Source organism: Platalea leucorodia, assembly GCF_965183815.1.
Source record: "Platalea leucorodia genome assembly, chromosome: 1".
NCBI classification, from domain to species: Eukaryota; Metazoa; Chordata; class Aves; order Pelecaniformes; family Threskiornithidae; genus Platalea; species Platalea leucorodia.
The window spans coordinates 82,355,617-82,375,890 of NC_138823.1; the positions used below are offsets into that span (position 1 = coordinate 82,355,617).

Here is a 20,274-nt window from a genome sequence, read left to right on the forward strand (position 1 = left end):
ATGGTAGGAGTCCTTGCCTGGTCAGGAAGAGTGAGACAGGGTAGAAAACCTCTGAAGTGGATGGCGGGGGAGCTACTTATTGTCTTCTGTTTGTAAATGCCTGTGAAACCCATTGGTCACCTCTCATTCCAGTCTACTGCCCAGCACCATGGTGTTTGACAACTGCTATTTTTTAATTCTCTGCTTGCTTGAATAGCAGAGGTTTGTGTAGTGGATCAGAAGGTGATCAACAGTTGTTGAAACAAGCAGATTTCAATGCAAGACTGTAATGTAAAATTTTATTTTAGGTTGGATTTTTTTAAATAAACTTTGAAGTGGTATGCGACCTAAGTTCAAATAATAGTCATGGCTTTGAACTCAAGCACTCTATAATTAGGAAATTTGTAAAACATTAGCTTACCTTTATCCTGCTTATGAATTCTAACAATCTGCTTTTCAGAGCTTTTCTGCCTCAATTGATATTAAGACCAGAGGATGCTCGTTCAAGGAGCTTCTGTTTATTTTTTGTGGTCACTCTAACTGTGGTACCAGTATTACAGGTATAGTCCTCACAGCATATTTTGGATAGAGCAGTGTTCTCTCATTGTTCTGATGTAGCAGGAAAGCTTTGAGGCGAGTTGCATGTAAGCAGTCTTCAGTTCCCTAAGAGCTCTTGGGGGTGCAGTGATGACCTGTCTAACAACTAGGTCATTTTGGCATTGTCAAGTGTCCTACATTTTAACCTTGAATTTTACCTTACAGCAAGAATATGTGAAAGCACATTCCATATGGGCAAAATGGTGGCCCACAGCTCTAGGAACTTTGTTAGGGGATATCTAAGCTCTTGGTATTGGTATACTGAGCATCACAACAGCAAGCTCTTATTGTGGATTTTGCTGAGAATAAACTAGCCCATTAATAATCTCATCACACAGTTCTCTTCGGGCAGTGTGCCCTGTGCATGTCATGTGTGGACTTCTCTCTTGAATGAAGAGTGAAAAAACAGTATTTTGTCTTGTAGATGGCTGCTGTGTAGTATAGTCCCACACAGTAGGAAAGGACAAAAACTAATAGGGCTCTGATGTTTATTTTCCAGCTCTGGAGTGCTTGACTTTACAATCTTAGTAGTATTTTTAAATGCAAAAAGGAAAAAAATGTATGATTCCAGTATTCCTCAGTCCAGTTGCGCAGGCAACTGAATGGAAGAGTTAAACCCAAACTTCTGGCATCTGGATTCAGCTCCCAGCTTTGCTTCAGACTAATTCATGTTGCCTGATTTCTGCAACTCTTCCCAGTTTTCACATAGTTATTGGCTTAGATTTTTGAACTAACTCTTAATGTATTTTAAAAAAATATATACATTCTGCTTTTCTTAAATGCCACGTTTAAAAATTTTTTGGCTACCTGAACCTCCGTGTGTACTGTAAAACATATGAGTTCCTATGACCATCAGATGCTAGTGTGTGTGTGAATGCATTCGTACGGTGTTGTGAACGAACAGGAAACAAAGTGTATCTGTAAGCTTCACAGCCATCCTCCTTGCAGTTAGCTATGATTTCCGTAAACCTAGGATCCCATTTGCTGTGACCTCTCTAGGTAAGAGAAAGGGAATGGGTTTGTAGTTTGCGTTACCACTGAACTCAGGCCAAATAGTGACTAATGAACATAGCAGATGTTTCTACTTTTGAAGGCTTTTTTTGGAAAGGACTTTATTAACCAATTTATCCTTCCTCCCAGGAGATAACAGGACAGCAGCGTAGCTGAGATCTGAAAATTCATTACATAAGAGAAGAAAATATTAATGTTGACCCTTGCTATGTTGACAGTAGGATTTGAATCTAACCTTCTGCTCTTTTTGCTCAGAAAAACACACCCAAGTAGAGTTTTCTTCAAATCTTTCAGCTACTGTGCTACGTTGTGATGTCAGCCACATATTTAGGAATTTGGAATATAATGAGCCAGATTTTGTGTGCAAATCCAGGGTAGCTCCATTGACTTAATAGTGTTACTCCAGATATTTATTCATTTTACCATGAGATCGTAATCTGACCTCTGTTTTTGATGAACAACCAACCCATGTTTGATTTTGTTTGCCATTGGGATAGGAGGGCTGTGGAGCTGAAAGGTTATAGCAAGTTCCTTCTCGCACTTTGTTGATGAGCTCTCAAAGGCATTCCTCTGTAGTTAATTATGTTAAGTATGAGAGAGGATGGCTGGGTGGAAGTTTCTTAGAAGACAGTGCAAGGAACTTTTTGCAGGCAACCTCATTTCTAAAGTTCTGTTTGTGCTTCAGTGAATGTTCTCCTACCTTCTCTTCCTGGCAGGAAGGTAAAGGTAGCAGCTGTGAGGGCCTGTGTGTCAGATAGCCAGTGAATAAGAGGTGGTTGTAGTTGCTTGAGTCATTTTTAGTAGTAGTATAAGTTATGCAAGATCATTAAAAAGAGAATACAAGCATGGGGATATCCTCATAGTCTTTGCTCTTTGCAGCTCTTCCCTAGGGACTCCCTCTCTGGGTGAAAAAGAAGGTCTGCTCCTTGCTATCTTGTCCTGCTGGGCCCAGGGGAGTGAGTGGCAGCTTCCACAGACAGAGCAGGGTTTTGCATGGCTCCTCTCCCTCCCTTTCTCTCATTATGTGCAACCATTCCCCTAATGGCCAGCATGCAGCTCTTACTCCAAACACTTCAGTTCCCTCATCCTGCACTCAAGAGTTCAGGATGCAAAGATATTTTGAGCACCTCATGCAGGTGGTCTGTGTGTCAAGAACTTATGACCTTGAAAATCAGTTTCCTTTGATCACGCTCTGTTCCATTGTTCAGGAAATATGCTTAACTCCAAGGGGTGAAGTCAAGAATGATGTAATCGTCATGGAGCCATTAATCAGTACAGTCACTGTGCCTTTCCAGGTGGAAAATAGTAACAACAGTTAGTTATGCTCACATCTGCATAGAATATGTACAATAAATTATGCACAAAATCAAACATCTTCTAAGTGAGCAGCATTATTTAGGGCATGCTTCCAGAAATCAGAAAAACCAAACCCACTTGATAAGCAGGTAGTTGCATCATTTCTACTGATTGCTTTCAGATTTCTGCTGAGGCAAAAGACTGGAGCAGTGTGGGTTAGCAAACCAGTTTGTTGTCTGGAGCCACCCAGTTAATGTGAGAATAGTCTCCTTAGAAAGCCTTTTTCTGTGCATGTGTACATCATGATCTCTCTAACTTGTTCATTTCACCTATAAGATTCAGGAGATGTTAAGCTTAAAGGTCAGTAACTTTTCCGTGCTGATTTCTCAGTTTCAGCAAACCCCATGCTGAGATGAATGTAGGAATTAAATGCAAGAGTGAGCTACGCTTAAACTTCTTTTGAACATCAAATTTTAAACAATAGGCTGACACTTGTAAAAGGTCATTTTAGACCAAAAAGAGGCTGTTCTTGATGTTCAGATAAATCAGATTTAGTCCATACAATCTATCCATATCTCTGTGAAGCAGTGTAGATTTCAAGTTAGTTGGAAAAAGCACTAGAGCACTTAAACTTCATTTCTAAGCAGCAAGGGTTGCTTTGCTTTTGTAACCGGACATGTGTTCTCCTATAGTAACATCCCTGTAATGAATTGTGTGTGTGCTGACTGCTCCCATACACAATGTGGGCTTGAATCCTTTCTAGGTGAAAATTCAGGAGTTTCCAGTGTACATCAATGTTCTTCCATGCAACACAGAAGCTTCTTGTAGAGCTGTGTTGATATGTGCCCTGCGCAGGCTTGTGGAAGGGCAGAAACAGTCCTTTAGTCTTCTGTGTCTGTGGCAGGATGCTCCAGCTCTGAGCTGGAGAGGGGAAGAACAGAACCAGACCTGGCAAAAACTGAATCTGGTGTTTCAGTCTGTGGTCCTTGTAAATAGAGACTGTCTCAGTTTAATACCTGATGTGCCAGGAGGGTGCATGCAATTGGACAGCGTATTTAAAAGTGGGATTTTTTTTTTCCCCCTCATTTTTAAGCTTGCTTTGTTCCAGAATGTGGTGGCTGCTTATAGGTGGTCTGATAGCAAGATTTAACTACGTTGCTTCTTCCTTCTTGCTCATACGTTGGACTGAGTGCTTATATCAGCTAAACTGTGATTCCACCACCTCCAGTCTGATCTGGGCCTTATTTTATGAGCTAGTATATGTATGGGCCACATAGTGATAACTTAGTGTAAAGAGCTTTTGAGCTGCTGCTGTTCTTGTGTGGCTTTGGTTTGTTTCATGTGACTTAAGGTGGGAAAGAGGCTCTTGACCTAAATACTGTATTAATATTTCACTTGTCGTCTTGTTAGATGTTTTCACAAGGTTGTAAGTGTACTGGAAGACAAGAATAAGCTTAAAGATGAGTTCTGAAGTTGTTTAGCTGAACTTGGAATATCTTTCTTGGAGCAAGACAGAGAAGGAAAGAATAGTGGAAAAAAGGCAGCAGCTGAAGGGGGGAAAAAGCTGGATGGGTTTTACAACCATAAATGGTAAAAGTAACCTTGCTCTGCTGCCAGCAAGCAGAACGATGGAATAAGGTTTTGATTTACAGGAACAGCTCAGCAAGGGCCTTGTAGAGTGCTTCATGCCTCCTATAAAAATGTGATTAGCTATAAAATGGGAGAGATTTAACAAGAGAATTTAAGCAACGGCAACAGTGCTGTTTCACGCAGAATGTGGATGCCTGCTTTTAGAGTTCTGGGAACACAAGCTAGTTTGGAAAACATGAAGTTTTCCAAGAGAGAATGTGGATTATTTTGACTTATTACCTGAACATGTTAAACTTTGGTTCCTTGCCCATTCATCATGAGGTCTCTAAAATTAAGCAACATTTATCCTTGTAATTATTTCTTCAGATAATTGTCTCCCAGGAACTAGGTTTACAGTAAGCCACCTAAGGACATACAGGTAGGTGTGAGATGCTTTCCTTAATTCCAGTATTCTGTCTTGTTGTTACATAGCCTGTATGGTCTCTCACTACCTGTATATTACAGCTTTATTCAAGAAGTTAAATTTGTCAGCTTTAAGCTCATGTGGTCAGTTGACCAGTAAAACTTCACAGTTGTGGACAGCAAAAGCCTCTCCCCACTTTGCTGTTCCCCAGCCTCCAGCCCTGGAGTGATGGAAGCTCGATACTTAAGTTTTCTTGATGGAAGGCTCATGAGCGAATGACTTATCACCAAATGTGCCAAGTAACGTTTGGGGAGTGGAGGAGGGGGAACGGTAGCATTTTTGGATGCCCAGTGTCATTCCTTTTGAGGGCTTCACTGGAGGGGAGAGGAAGAGAGGAAATGGGAATTTCTTTCTGAAAAGTGAAGCATCAAGTTGACTGATGCTGAATTAGCTGTCCCTGTTAAAATCTGAGACCAAATGTTTCCTTTAAAGGACTTGCTCTTTGTCAAAGTCAGAAGAAGGGGAGACTCAGTTGTATGTCACTGTATGACTTAAACTGAAATTAAATGCTGAGATTATCCATCACTCTTAATTAAGCCAAGTTAAGCCTTCTTCATTTGTTTTAATTGCATCTCCGTAATATTACTGCTATTTCAGATAGTTCAGAAAAATATATCCCTGAAAACATGCAAGAAGCAGGATTAAATTATTAACGCCAATTATTTTCTTTACATTAAATTGGGAAGCAACTCAAAGATTGTGGGACGCCAATGTAATAGAAGGTATAGGTGCCTATAAATTTGTGGGTATCATCTTAAGATGTTATTTTTGTTCCTTTTCAAATCAAATGGAAGCTTTCTTAACCTCTAATGAAGAACAAAAGAGATTTTTGTCTTAGTTGTTTGTATCACTTCTCTGAAGACCATTGATGTAGATGTCATGTCTTTATAGGAACTTAAAAGACATGATTTGAAGTTTCATTTGTGTTACACAGCTGAACTATTGGATTTAATCTGCCATGCATAAATTCAAAATAGCAATATGCTTTTTATGTGTGTGTAACTGAAAGCTAATAAATACACTAATTTATACTTAAACATACTATTTGTGCAACTATTGATACGGTTCTGCCAGTATTTCAAATCTAAACTCTTCATTTCAAGGTTTTGAAACTCTACACAGTGGTAAAACTGTGTTCCAGACTATCTGGAAGATGTTATCCTCAAGAGATCAGGGATAAAAGCCCAGTACTAGAAGTATTTACTTTTTTTTTTTTTTTAAAAGTTTTGTTGTATGCACAGAACATAAATGCAGAGCTCCTGAATGTGATAGTACACCTTCTACTAATCTGACCTGAAGGATATTTGCTTAATAAAACCAAAATGGTTTAAAAATTACTTTTCAGTATATTTTCACTATAGGATCAATAAGCAACACTTTCAAACTACTAAGTAATAAATCTCCTTAACTGAAAAGAGTAACTGAGAGGATCCGTACAGGCAAAGTTTTGATTTTCTATAGTATTGTGATTAACATACAATGACTTTGGGAAAAAGGATTGCTAAAATCTCTCAAAGAAAAAAAAAAAAAAAAGTTCTTTTTTTCTCCACTGCAGATACTGTGTTATTCATTAGTATCATGATATACTGAGAAACTATTGCACTGTAACAATTTTATGGCTCTCTAAGTATGCTTACATCAGGGTTATGATACAGATGCAGAATGCAGAGTTGGATTTGGAATACCTTTTCTTTGGCAAAAACGTTAAGTGTAGCTTTCGTCCCTGTGTTACATACTCTTTAAATACTGAAGGTTTAAAACGTTAAAAGTAAGCCCAAAGACACAAAATCGGTTGCTGAGTAATTATTTCTTAAATATGACAAAGCCATTTTGCATAGTCTCTGAATACAATTCTGTTTTTAACCAGGAAAAAAGTTGTGACTGAATACAGTGCATTCACCCTCAAAGGAGGAAAGTATTTAATCCGTTCGAATTTCAAGGTCAGTGATGTTTCTTGGTAGTTCCAAAGCAAAAAGAGGTTAAAAATTTGGATAGTTCTGCTAACTCTGAAGACAACTTATTGATGACTGAGGTGAATCATTGGCTTTTCCAAATGATCAGCTAGTTACCCATTGAGGAAAGTAATTCTTGGAAACTGAAAGCAAAATTATATCAGTACATCCAAAATTTAAGGTACATCCCAAGTAGAGCCAAGATCCCATGGCTGTATATGATGACAGATTAATCCTGTCAGCATCTGTATATACACTGTTGCTGTACATTAACTGAAATCTCAGTGTATGCCCCATACCCTGTATGGGGCCTTCTACTTGCAAATCTTTAATGAGGATGCATCCGCTTCTAACAACATATTGGTTTAGTCACATATCTGGGGAGAGGAATGCACAGCTGTGTCTTTGTTTTTGGGTTTTTTTTCCCCCCACTGATGATTAAGTTGTGGTGGGAAAATTATACTTTTCATTTTGCCTTTAAATGGAGATGTACCTTGGAAAGGACAGTCATACTGTCACTGTGCATTACACTAAGTGACTCCTTGCTATTTTGTGGGTGCCTTGTATGCAACTATGAGTTTGATCTGCTGTGTCCTTGTTCTGGTCTCTCATTTCCTAGCTGGAATGTGAAAACTTCTTCCCCAAGGTTAAGAAGCGTCTCTAGTTACTTAGCAGTGATTTCTTCCTTTTCTCTATCAAGTTACAGACTTTAGGTGGCATCAGGTCAAACTTCAGGGTAAGGAGGTAGCTGCTAAAAAAACCCCTTGGCCTTATCCAAATTCAGAGGTTTACAGAGGTGCAAGACAGAAAATGCAATTCCTGAACTGTGATTAAAATCTCCTTGCCTTATTTCTGCCCCCCACCCCCCCCAATAAATGAAAAGCTGATAAGCAATTCAAAGTTTGACACCTGTACTTCAGATTTACTATTACTATGAGTTAGCTTTGTGTGCTTTGGTTTGACTGAGAAACCTAGGGTCATATTGTGGTAAAAGCTGTTTTTTCTCTGGTTTTCATGGTGCAGGGTCTAAAGATGACTTGTCTGTGTAGAGCAAAAAGATTTTGTATCTTCTCAGTTGTATCTGTGTCTCTTTAAGTACATGGTTATCCCCAATCTTCACTTACATGAAATGGAAATACAGTCATTAATATCAAAGCTGAATCTTGCAGTGTGGACTTGCAGTTAAGACTGGAAGCCATGTCAACTCTTTCTTAACACTGGTGCAGAGTTTTCCTTCCATAAAGGTATGGTTCAATCTCAGACATGGTCAATGCAGAAGAAATGTTGCAGTGATAATGATTACTTGGTCACCGTTAAGATGGATGGTGACTTGCAGAAAAGAGGGTGCTCCTGCATGTTCTGATTAGCTGACTGTTGACTTAGCAAGTCTAAAGCACGACTTACCTTGTTCCCCAATGTTAGTGGTAAGTTGAACTTGTCTCACTCTTTGCAGCTTTGCAGGTGTTTTGTCAAATGATTTGGGCTGCTTTTTCAGCTGTAAATTGATGTCTTAAATATATTGTTGTGACCAGTCCTTGTCAGCATGAATATCAGTACACAGAATCACTGGTTCAGAAAGCTCAGCATTATTCCACTGTGGTGATGCTTCAGGTGATACTGACTTCCCCTTAGACTATGCTCATTACTTATGTAGACAAAAATAATTAGATGTTTCTTGCATACACAAATGTCTGTGTGGCAAAGCAGTCCTACTTAGGATTTAATGAACGATTTTGTTTCACTGATACAAGCATTAATCTCTATATTTTTATGCTTATATTAAGTAACCTGCCAAATAGAAATGTGAATTAATGTAAAAGACAAAAGCAATATTTGTAAGCTTTTATTATAAAGGCTTATATGTAACAGTTTTATTTGGATACTGGAAAATACCATTGCCACACCAAGATAACGTACCATAAATATCCAGTGTTAGGACTTAGTCTTGTGCTCCCCTTTTTTTTTTTTTTTTTATGAATTTGCCTCATTTCTTCATGCATTTAGCACTGTGGATTGAAGTTTTTGTTCTGAACGTAGCATACAGCTTCACAGTGCAACATATTAAAAATTTAAAATTCTCTGTGAGCAATACCACATGCTTGACATTTCACATAAATTAGTGAAGTGCACTAAGAGCATGGGTAGTGCTAACTCACCGCTTCTCGTTTTTCTCAGAGGTTAAAAGAGAACATATCCCCCTGCGTTAAAAAGGGGAGAGAGCTTGATGCTTCCCTTGCTCCCTTTCCTTATCTGACAAAGATGACTTCTCATCAGTGGAACTTTGAATAATTGTAACACGTTATTTGAACAGACAAACCTATTGACTGAAGCAGGACTTTATTATTCATCAGTGTAATAAAACCTGACCAGAGATGTTTAGCTGTGTTGCTCTAATTTCATAATTTTTCCAATGATGTTGACTGTGTACTATCTTGTATCCTAACGCTGGAGTTCCCGTGTATTCATATTTTGATGCCATTAGGATCTGAAGAAACCATCTGAAGATGGCTTTGTGTTTGAGAGAGAGCGGGAGGTGGGGGAGTGTGTGTAGACATATACGTATGTGTGGTCTTTTTAAAGAATTGGGTCCTCTACACATTTGAAGAGCAGGAGGTCCCGTTGGTAGTAGTGGGTCAGTGCCTTATTTACAGCTAAAGAACTTGCCCCTCTTGAGAACATGTTCTTTACTTTCCTACATGGGCTTATGAGGAAGTGGAAGAGGCACTGGTACCAGTTTATTTGCAGGTACAGGACTCTTGGCTCAGTGTAAAGTACAGAATTGCTGTTATAGGTTTAATCAAACCTTGTCAATGATATGAGGGTCAACTGTTGTGTAGCAACAGGGTGGGGCATAGTCCATCAGCACTCTTGTCTACTGAAAGGTGTTTCTTTGCTGGTGTGTGTTTAAGTGTACTACTATAATTGTGCCACAAAATGTATGGCTAGCTACCTACTGGCAAAGCTGTTTGCCCGTTTAGTATGCAGAAAAAGAAAAGGAGTGATGATCACCTTCAGGACTGAGGAATATGAAGATGAAGAGAATAGAGCTGCTTCTGCTAAGCTCCAAAACCCTACAGAGAATTTGTTATAGGGTGGACTGGAGGAAACTTGCTTGTAATTCTCCCAAAGTCCAGCTTTTATCTGAACCCAGTTAGGATGTGTCCTCTGGCTAGTAACCTGCTTGCAAATATGTTGGAATTAATTCCACTGGAACCTGCACAGAGTACGTAGGGTGGGGAAGACCGTCACTAACTGTGTGAAAACTACTGAGTGGTTCCACATGTTGAATTTCCTTCCCCTTGTCGTTCACATCACCACCAAACGTTCTCTCTGGCAAGCACACCCCTGCTTTCAGGTATTTAGGCTTGGTGTTGAGAAATAGAATGTAACATTCTTTTTTCTGTCTTCATGTCCTTGCCTGTATTTTTTCCTCCCTTAAATCTCTCTCTCTGCTTACTGTACTTAGTTGTGCCCTTTTGGATCCTTAAAACTCCGAACTTTATTTATTCTTGTCTGCATTCCATTTTATACCCATAGAAATTAATTTAATTTCCTGTGCATACCTACCTCCCCCACTTTTTTTTTTTCTTCCCCCAATGTGCAACTTTATGCTGTTTCTCATTATCCTTTGCTGTGGGACTTTGAGAAAATTTACAAAGTAGAGGGGGCTTAATCCCTGTAACTATTACTCCCCACCACCCAACCCCCTCTACCCCCAAAAAACAACCCTTCTTTAATAGACACTTAAACAGTTAACTGTGGTCTAACATTCAAGGACAAAGATTGCTTTTTAACTTTTAAAGTCAAAGTTTAGTTACTGCTGGTGCTTGAGCAGAGGGAGTCTTTCCTTTGTGACATTCCTGCTCTTTGCCTCTCTTTCTTAATCCATTTTTCTTTTTGTGGAGGAATTTATGAAGCTATGTAGAGCCAGATTTCCCTGCAAAAGGACAAGCATAGTGTTACCTCACCACCATGGTTCCACTTGGTTTCTTTTGGGATTGTATAGGGGTCTGTGGGATTGTATAGGGTACCTCTGGGTAAAACTGTTTTCTCAATATTGCAGGTTCTACAGTATAACTTGATTTTTGGTTTCTTCTCTTAATTTTCTTGGTAGAGTTAAGCATCCTCCACATAAACACATGCCACTTTCATGGCCGCAATGAAAAATTGCATGTCTGTAGCTGTTCTGCCTCCAGCAGTGACATATCCTTGTGCCAACTGTGGAGAGAATTCCCATCCAGTGTGAATATATTCCTTTTCTTTGTGACCACTTGTCACAGGTATGATTTTGAAATGGCTGTACTTCAGAATGGAAGGTCACCAGGCTTTTCTTAGTAATAGGTAGGGATATTGAGAAGAAGTGGTTATGGTTAAGCTTTTGAAATACCCTCTTTTGTCTGTAGAACTGAATCCATGATCCTAGTGTGTCTTAAGAATCCACTTTGTGAAATTTCATTCTTGGTAGATTTGTTTTGAGTAAAGCCAAGAAATGAGACTTTCTCGGGAACAGCAACTCTTGAGTTGTTGTCAGCTCTGGTTACACATGCTGCTCTTCTGACAGTTTCCTTTGTGAAAGTTGCACGTGTAGGAAAGGAATTCCTATCTGATAAGGAGTGTATTGTAGTTATTAGTCCAGAAACATTTTTCTTCTTACTGTTAACCTAAAATAATATATACTTCTGTAAAGTAACCATTTTATAGGAATCAGGAGAAAGGGATAAAAACACTAAAAGACTTTAGGCAGTCATGACTCTTAGATGGTAGTGTTACCCATAAAATTGAGCTGACAGGAAAAATAGTGTGCTGCATTTTCTGTCACTGCATTGTTCTTAGTCATGGTCAATTTTGGTACTTTTGAGGAGATTATTACCTCTAGGACTTAGACACAAGGACTTAGTTCACCAGCTTGCCATGGTGTTTTCTGATGGGGGAATCCCTTAGCTCTTTCCCTCAGTTCCTCCTAGAAAGGAAGGAGTAACAGCCCATCCTGGTTTTCTAGCTGGCTGCACCTGGAAACTTGTGCCTGGAACATCTTTTGTGAAAATGGGAGTGTTCTTCCCTGACATCTAGTGGAAAAGAAACACTTCATGATTATGTAGGCTGTTACCTGAATTCAGTTTTCTATCATTCTGTTCAATTTAGGAAAATCTAATCTAAGTCCTACTAGCAGTTGAAAAAGCAGTCATTGCATTGTGGTGAAATGCCAAGCAGAGAAGAGGGCTGTAGTTAATGAAGTATTCAAAAAACGTGTGGATGTGGTGCTTAGGAACATGGTTTAGAGTGGACCAGGCAGTTAGGTTAACAGGTTGGACTCGATGATCTCAGAGGTCCTTTCCAACCTTAACGATTCTATGATTCTGCGGTTGTATGATTCTAATGTAACCTCCTGATTATTTTCTGGATAGCTGCATGTATTCTGCTTTTCCCATAATATTAACTGATCTATATTTTATGACCTTCTGTGCTCAAGCAAACATGTTTCCATCCTTCCAGCCTTTCCCTCTGATACCTGTTGTCCAAGTTATTCAAGCTTTTCAGTACTAGACTAGTGCAGGAATCCTTTGCAATTGCTCCGATATGAATGGGGTTCAGAACATTAACATTTGTGTAGGCACAAGATTTGCAAACAGAGACTTGGCTTATTCTAGGTAATCTTTGACTTGATGATTACTGCTTGGTCATTGCTTAAGAACAGCTTTGAGACCAGCAGAGAAGAGCCTGTATAAAACCAGCACTACTCTTTTCAGTTAGCGGAATTCAAGAAGAATTGAATTTTAAGAACATTTAGGGGAAAAATTGTTCTTGCAGAAACTAGCCTCTTATTAAGAACAGTATGATTGTCACTATTACTTAATAGATAAGGCTTTGAAAGATGTTCACGTTCCTCTCCCAAGTGCTTTTCCTGTCCTAGGCATAGAAGAGCATGCTTGTGGTGCCAAATGTGAACTGTATTAATGGGGCTTTTTGGACAAACCACAAGTGCTTTGAAGAGCTACTTTTCTGTAAATGTGTGTCCTTAAACACACTTGAATTTCACCCTCTTTGCAGATGGCTGTTTAGGAAGGCGGGGAACAAACAAAAACCAAACAAAATAACAATTGAACATCTTGGTGATAATCAGAAGGTTTTCATTTGGAAATGTTTTCCCATTTAGAAATTATTGCTTTCAGCTGTGAAAATAACAGGCTTTTCCTGCAAAGAAAAAGAAGAGGGAAGGAGGGAGGATGCATTTAAGTATTTAAAATAAATATAAATTCTGTTTTGCAAAGATGGAAAAATAATGACTCTTGTTTTAAGATCGCACAGGGATTCCATAAATATTGCTTGCATTTGTGGATGAGTTATTTCATTAGGTCAGGTCAGAGAAGCCCTGTTTGAAAGTGGACCTCTTAATGTTAATGCTGAAGCTGTGCTGATGCCCTTTTTGAGCACCTCTGAAAAAAAAAAAACCAACCCAAAAAAACACCTAGGGGCTGTATGTAAACAGAAGCCTCAAATAAAGTTCTTTTATTGGTTGCATGGCATAATCTAGCAGCGATAATTATCTCAGGGCTGGCTAACTGCAGAGTGCTTGGAGAGATTTGCTGTGTTGGAGTGAGAACCACCAGTCTAGCAGAAGATGGGATGTTTGAAAACACTGCTGATCAGGTTCATTTCATATCTCCCACTTTTCCTAAAAAGCAGCCTGACATTTATTCATGGTACCTTTTCTCTGTGACAGGAACAACTGCTGTTTGGGCTTTTTTCCAAGAATAGTCAAATATTTTACAGAAACACACTGTGACTCAACAAAGTGTGACTTGGTAATCGGAGTGGAAGCCTCCAGCGAGTGTGCAGTATCAGATAGCTGGACAATAAAACTTCTTGCTGGCGTGTTGCTTTCTCTGACTGTTCAAGCGTTACTGAAGGAGAAAAACAAAGCTTTGTGTCAAGGGGCTACATGTGCCACCCAGTGAGAGTTTCAGGCCTCTGTGGCTCTTTTCTATTTTCTTTAAGAGCAAAGGTCAGAGTACCATTTGTCTGGTTTCTTCAAATTCTTCCATCCCCCCCCCCAAAAATGGGTCCAGTTCAGTCTGAGATCTCCACTGAGTGCCCTGCTCCAAGAGCCGTGTTACCTGCTGGTCGCTCCCACTGCAGCGTGGAAATCTGCTGTCCCACGTGGGAGGATGGGCTTTGAGTGAGAAGGCCCAGTGTTACATTGGTTTTGTGATCTTTTTAGGCAACAAGGATGGAAACGTTTTGATGTAGGGGCTGTTTTTAAACAGAACGGGTAGGTATTATGCCATGTGCTTGTTGCTGGCTGGTGTTGGTAGTGGCTTTGCTTTAAAGACGACAGTGTGTTTTTCAAAAATAACTTGTCTCATGCCAAAGTATGGCTTAGTGAAAGTATTGTGTGAAAGATGCTTTAATCAGGCGTGTACTACCAGTTTTTTTATTATACTAGTCAAAGGAAGAATTTTCAGCAGAAATGTATTTAATAGGTAGCCAATGGCTATTGCTTTCCAAGGAGTTGCAGAAGTACTACTTGGACCATACTGTTAGGTTACTTGGCCTTTCCTGAAGGTGATGTACAATAAAAAACAAATACAGTTTCATGTTCAGACAGGCTTAGTTTGCAGAGCTGACTGTTTGAAAAGCTTAAACCTATGTGTGTGATAAGAGAATGGAGCATGGTTTCTCTTTTCAGAAACTTGAATAAAATGTTAAATGAGAATGGTTCTGTGAACAGCAGCACTTCAAAAGAATATTACTGCAAGTAATGCCCTCCACATCCTGGGAGGAATGAGAAATAAGCACAACATATGCGCAGTGTGGTCCTGCACATTAAAGCATAAGGAGTCCAGTTTTAAATTTTGGGGCTTACATTCCTTGTTTAACATGAATTGAAGAAACAGGGAAAACTATTTTTTTTTTTTTTTTTTTTTTTTTTAACTCTTTAGTTAAAACAGCAGTTCAAACTTAGCCCAGGCAGCTATTGGCCAGAAATGGTGAGTAGCTGTAGTGTGTTCTCCCTGAAGTACCTAGCACAAAATAACTGTGTTTGGCCTGGGTTCGGCCTCAGCAGGCAGTGGTGGTTGGATGGATTTTCTCTTTCAGGATGGAACTAAAGATACAGCTCCTGATGTGTTCTGGTGTGGTCAAAGACTTGTAGGAGACTGGTAGTGACTATTAACGTACTTAGGTTGCCTAGGAATAAACTTTCTATTTACACCATTAGTTTTAAAGGATATACGTCCATGGTTGCTAAAGCTTTAGCAGACCAACATTGCCACAGAGTAAGATGTAGGGGAAACCAAAGACATGAGCACAAACTACCAAATGCTAATCTGAAAGTTTCTTTTAATTAATTCTATGGCACTGGTTGATATTACTAGAAAAATATCTTTTGATCATTATCCTATTTGTGTTATTCCACTGTTTTCCATGCTCTGGCTCATGAGACACAATCACTTGCTTTCTGTTTTCCTCTGATTTCTTTTGGACTAGTTTGTTTTGGAAGGTGAGCAGGCTGCAGTAATTAAGCAATTACATTGTCAGCTTGAGTTGTGCTTCCTATTCAGATTAGATTCAGATCCATGAGTGTAACTAAGGAAGAAACATGCATGCCAGGAAAAGTAAAAATTTTGAGTAGCTCTGACATGGAACAATAAGCTATTCTGCTCTTGCGTCTTTCCTAGAGGAGACTAAGAGATTTGACAGAACGGTAGGTTCTTGGGAGTCAAGTGCTTTGTGGTCTGGAAGCCATCAGTTCTCTCTCAAATCTCTCTCCAGATAATATTCTTAATGAAAATGATGAGACTCTCTTGTGGTGGATTATCAACTAAAACCTGCAGTTTGCCTCTGGGGTTTTAGCTCAATTTGGAGTCTGAAATTTGAGACTTTTTTTTTTATTCTTTGATGAATCTCATTTATTCATTAGTTGGAGTTTCTAATGGACATTGCTCATACAAAGTGGGGATATTTTTTTCTGATTAAGGAGTCTCGTTTTAAGATATCTTTGAAATACTGGAGTCATGTTGTGTCATCATCTGGGTGCAGATTTAAATGATAATTATAGTTGACAGCTGTAGTTCTTGAACCACTGGAAACTGGCATGTTTCACTAGAAACTGTGACGAAGTGTAATGGGGATGCTTATATGCATCAGATTGAACACAACTGTCAATAAGTGTAGGGCGAAAAAACAAAGAATTCCAATGATACAAAATTACTTTGCAAAAATGTCTTGCGTGACAAATTCTATTCATGAGCACTTGTCTACAGGCTAGGTTTCAAAACAGGCCTTGTACATGAAGACTCCCAGTTCAGACTCAGGGCTTTGCATATGAATTTTGAAGTTGTGTTTTAGTTGTACAACTGGGAAATTATTTAGGTTCAAATGAACGGTATTGCTTTAATAGATGTAATAGTGCACATAAAATGTTTGATGTGTGGCTTAGGTTGGAACCTAGCTTTATCGTTTATGGTGTGGAGTTAGCATTATGTGTTTTCTAAAAGCATAGCAGCAACTTCTAAGTGTAGAAGAAATGCTGTTTGGATTATGCTCGTTGATGCTTTTCTCCTATGGTACACAGCACAATGGATGGTTTTTCTGAATATGACAGCAGATACCAGTGCAGTATCAGCTTGATAAGAAATAAAATCTGCATGTGTTTTAAGCAGAAGAAATCATTGAAAATCTTGTGTATTAATAAGCTAAACTCTTATTTTGGATAAAGATTAAAACAATTTAAATGCAATATTGTCTTTAAACAAGTTTTGTGCCGAACATGACACATTATAATGTCAAAAATGTTGCTTGTCTGATTTCTAGCTATTGGTGTGACACGAGTTTTGTTCTGGGGGTGTTCATAATCTTGGCCCATGGATTTGGGGGGAGGTCTATCAACACAATTAGTGCAAAAGGCAGTATCTTAAGTTATTCTTCACTGTAAATGTGGAAGTTTAGGAAAAAGAAACATTCTGAAATGATTGGGATTATTTTGGCAGGATTAGCTGTTGTGGAAACATGAAAGAAAAATTTAGGGACTGTGGCTGTTGGTTTTTCTCTGAGATCATCTAGAAATTGTGAACTCCTTTCTCACCCCCTGCTTGCAGAGGATTGTTCAATGTTTTATAGAAATTGCTGCACAAGACGCTAACTCCACGAAGACCTGTCATGTAGGGTTCAGTCCTACTTGGAATGAAGTGTGCCTGTAAATTCATTGGTTTCGGTCAGTGTTGCTTCTAACAAAAACTCTTTTTGTCTTCATGTGGAGACCTATGTTACTAAATATGCATCAGCCAGATAATGCTCTCTGACCATAGATGGTCTGCCTGAGAAAATGTACTTTGGTGAAAGTAGTATAGAAGCTATCTAAACATAATCCTTTGGCTTCAAGAGTCTTGGTTCTTCATGTTGATAGTGCATACCTGCTCAAAAATTGGCAGATAACTTATTTTTTCCCAGTAGCGCAGCTGGCAGACTGTTGGCTGATCACCAGTATATGAAGTTATCTGGTTCAATTTTGTTCATATTCTCTCAGTTTAACACTGGGCTTCCAAGGCATTGCTTTGATGTGAGAGCAAAATTTGACCCTTACCTTCAGGGTGATGGCGCTTACTCTGCAAGAATTAAGATGTATCTAAACATTGGCTATGAATTTCATAACTGTATGAGATAAATATCAGATGGGAACCATGAGTGATAAATACAGTAGTGCAGAAGAAAAGTACTGTTAGGCAGAGAGATTTATTCTTTCTAGTACATGACATTTTTGTTTCTTATGAAGGCGAATTATATGACTCAGTAACTAGCTGTGATTTATTTAACAATGATATATAACTTATTCTCAGAGGCATTACAGTCAATGGGTGGCCACAAGAGGAGTTTCTGTGTGTTACTTTGTTAATCCAGGAATTTCCCAATGAGATGGTGGCTTATTGGTCTCTTACAGCCATCTGATACCTAAAAGAATGTACACTATGTTTCAGTTTTGGACACTGGTAAGTGTTAGCCTTATTTAATGTACTAGATCTGATATTCCAAGTCAAGCGCTGCTTTCTGTGTACAGCGATATTAGTCTGTATTCATCAGCTGATGCAATTTGTTTTGCTGTATTTTGAAGTGGCTGAGCAGCGCCTTGCTAACATCTTTATATGTAAACTACGTAGTGACTACTGGGCCTGGTTTCACTCACACACACACAAGCCTTTTATCTAATGGAGTTATCTGCATGTATACAAAGTGGATATGGCGTAATGATGTAGGATACTCGTTTCTAGTCACTTTGTGGAGGTACCAAAATAATGGAAAAAATGGTGTATAATGTTTTTGGGGAGTTTGGGGGTGGTTGGTTTTTTTGGTTTTTTTTGTTTTGGGTTTTTTTTTTTTTTTTGAGACTCGAATATTGACTGAACTTGAAGTAGTTTAAGGTTAGAGAGGATTGTTGTTATTGTTAACTTTCTGGGAGCTAGTAAGAGACTTCAAAGAGAACCACACTAACAAGAAACTGAGGAGTAAAACAAGCACATCTGTTCAGTAATGTGAATGGCATGAATATTATGGGAATTGTTGGGAAAAAATGGTGTAATTCACATTTAAGTGTTATGCTGCATTGCTGTATGATCAGATGAGCGATACATATGTGAGAAGCAAAAGCTGCGCCATTTAAAGGCTAACCACACATTTTGCTTGGGGGGGAAAAAATCATGTGGGGATTCATACATTCAAGCAAATTGAATGGATATGTTAACGCCGTAGCTTTCTCTGTGCCTAGGAGTGCTAAAATGGCACCAATCTACACTTTTGTATTTGTATTTCCAGGTGTTACTGTACATTGTGTGGTCATTCCGATTATGTAAAATTTAAGGGGGACCATTAACCCTTTTGGAATATTGGTGGATCAGTGGGTTTTTATAATCATAGCTCAGATCGATTTATCACATCTTCAAGTGATGAAGCGTATGTGCAAGCCTGTGTATTACTTACATTAACAACATGCGTCTTAATTTTCTCTTACACTGTATGTATATATATGAAACTTAAGTGTAAGAAAACAGGTAATAGAAATTACAGGAATTTTAAAAAGTTAATTTAAAAACAACTGTTGCAACTGCAGTGTGTCTTTAACAGACTAAAAGGTAGTGACTCTGCTGCAAACTAACATCTGAATTTAAAACAATAGTTAAATATTCTGGATGCATTTGTGAATAACTATCTGTAGGCAACAGTATAAAATCTTCAGAGGAAAAAAAGAATTGTGATTCTAGCAGGTTTTTTTTCTTTGTCTCCCTGTAGAACCTGTGATGTACACGCGAACTTTTAAGCGATCCTCTTTCAAACTGGTCAGTTGTGATTGATAGTCAGTTAACACGACAGTACCATGGAATCCCCTTTCAGTGTTATTTAGAAGGTGGTAATATTTCTGGTTGTATCTATTGAGAAATGTTACTGAGAGCAGAGTTCGTGGAGACTGGTCTCTCATAGACTTGGAGAGCGATACTTGGGCTTCTTAAGAGCCTTCTGTAAATGCCTTGCCTCTCTATTGGGAAGAATGGATGGGTTTTCAGTGTTGAGATGGATGCGACTAACATATTCTAATTTAGTCTCTCACAGTGCACGTTTTGTTTCCAAGTTCTTCCTGACTCTAGCAGGAGTGGATTTTCCAAGGTTGCCTTAAGGCAAGAGGTATTTTGCATAAGTCGGAAGGAAATGTGAAGGAAGACAGAGGTATCACCTGCACTCCTGGTATTGGTCAACTGATGTGGGATTTCCAGGAGACTGGATGCTTGAGGACTGCAGGACTAAGCATGACTAAAGGTTGGAATCTCCAAACAAGTCTTAAAGTGGCCCCGAGAGGATACTGTAAAACCAGATGCCCAGCTGGTGACAGCATGCACGCTGGCAAGTTGCTTTATACAGATAGCATAGACCTCAGGTTTGGGGTGAAATAGTTACTGGTCAAAACTTGCTTGCCATGTGAAAGTGAGTCAGTGATAGGAATGCTGAGTGGGCACTGTAAGGTCACAGCATTAATGAAACATCTAATGGACGTTCTGGAAGTGGTTGAGTTGGAACAGTTTAAGAATTCTAGGAACTGAGCCTCGAAAGAGAAAATAAAACTGTAAATCATCTGAGGAGAAAAGCATTCAAAATGAGTGTAAACGAAGCAGATCATAATTCTCAGCAAGTATGTTTGCTGCATATACAGTATTAAAACCCAACACTTAGTGTTGATTTAGAACAAGCTTGTTGCAGTATAATCAGATTTTTATGACGTAACAAATATTGTTATGATCAATGGTTTCCTTACGCTAAAATATTTCTCTGCAGTATTGGCTACTCAGCCAGAAGTGCAGGTGAATGTAGTCCAAAGTCCAGACCCTTTCTCTTTCCCCAGTAAAA

General features: G+C 38.9%; 1 protein-coding gene across 1 annotated transcript in view; it reads left to right on the plus strand.

Annotated features, from left to right (window-relative positions):
• Nucleotides 1-20,274, plus strand: part of FBXL7 (F-box and leucine rich repeat protein 7) — a gene marked incomplete at its 5' end in the record, with an annotated part of 194,381 nt that overhangs the window by 70,345 nt on the left and 103,762 nt on the right. The window lies entirely within an intron of this gene.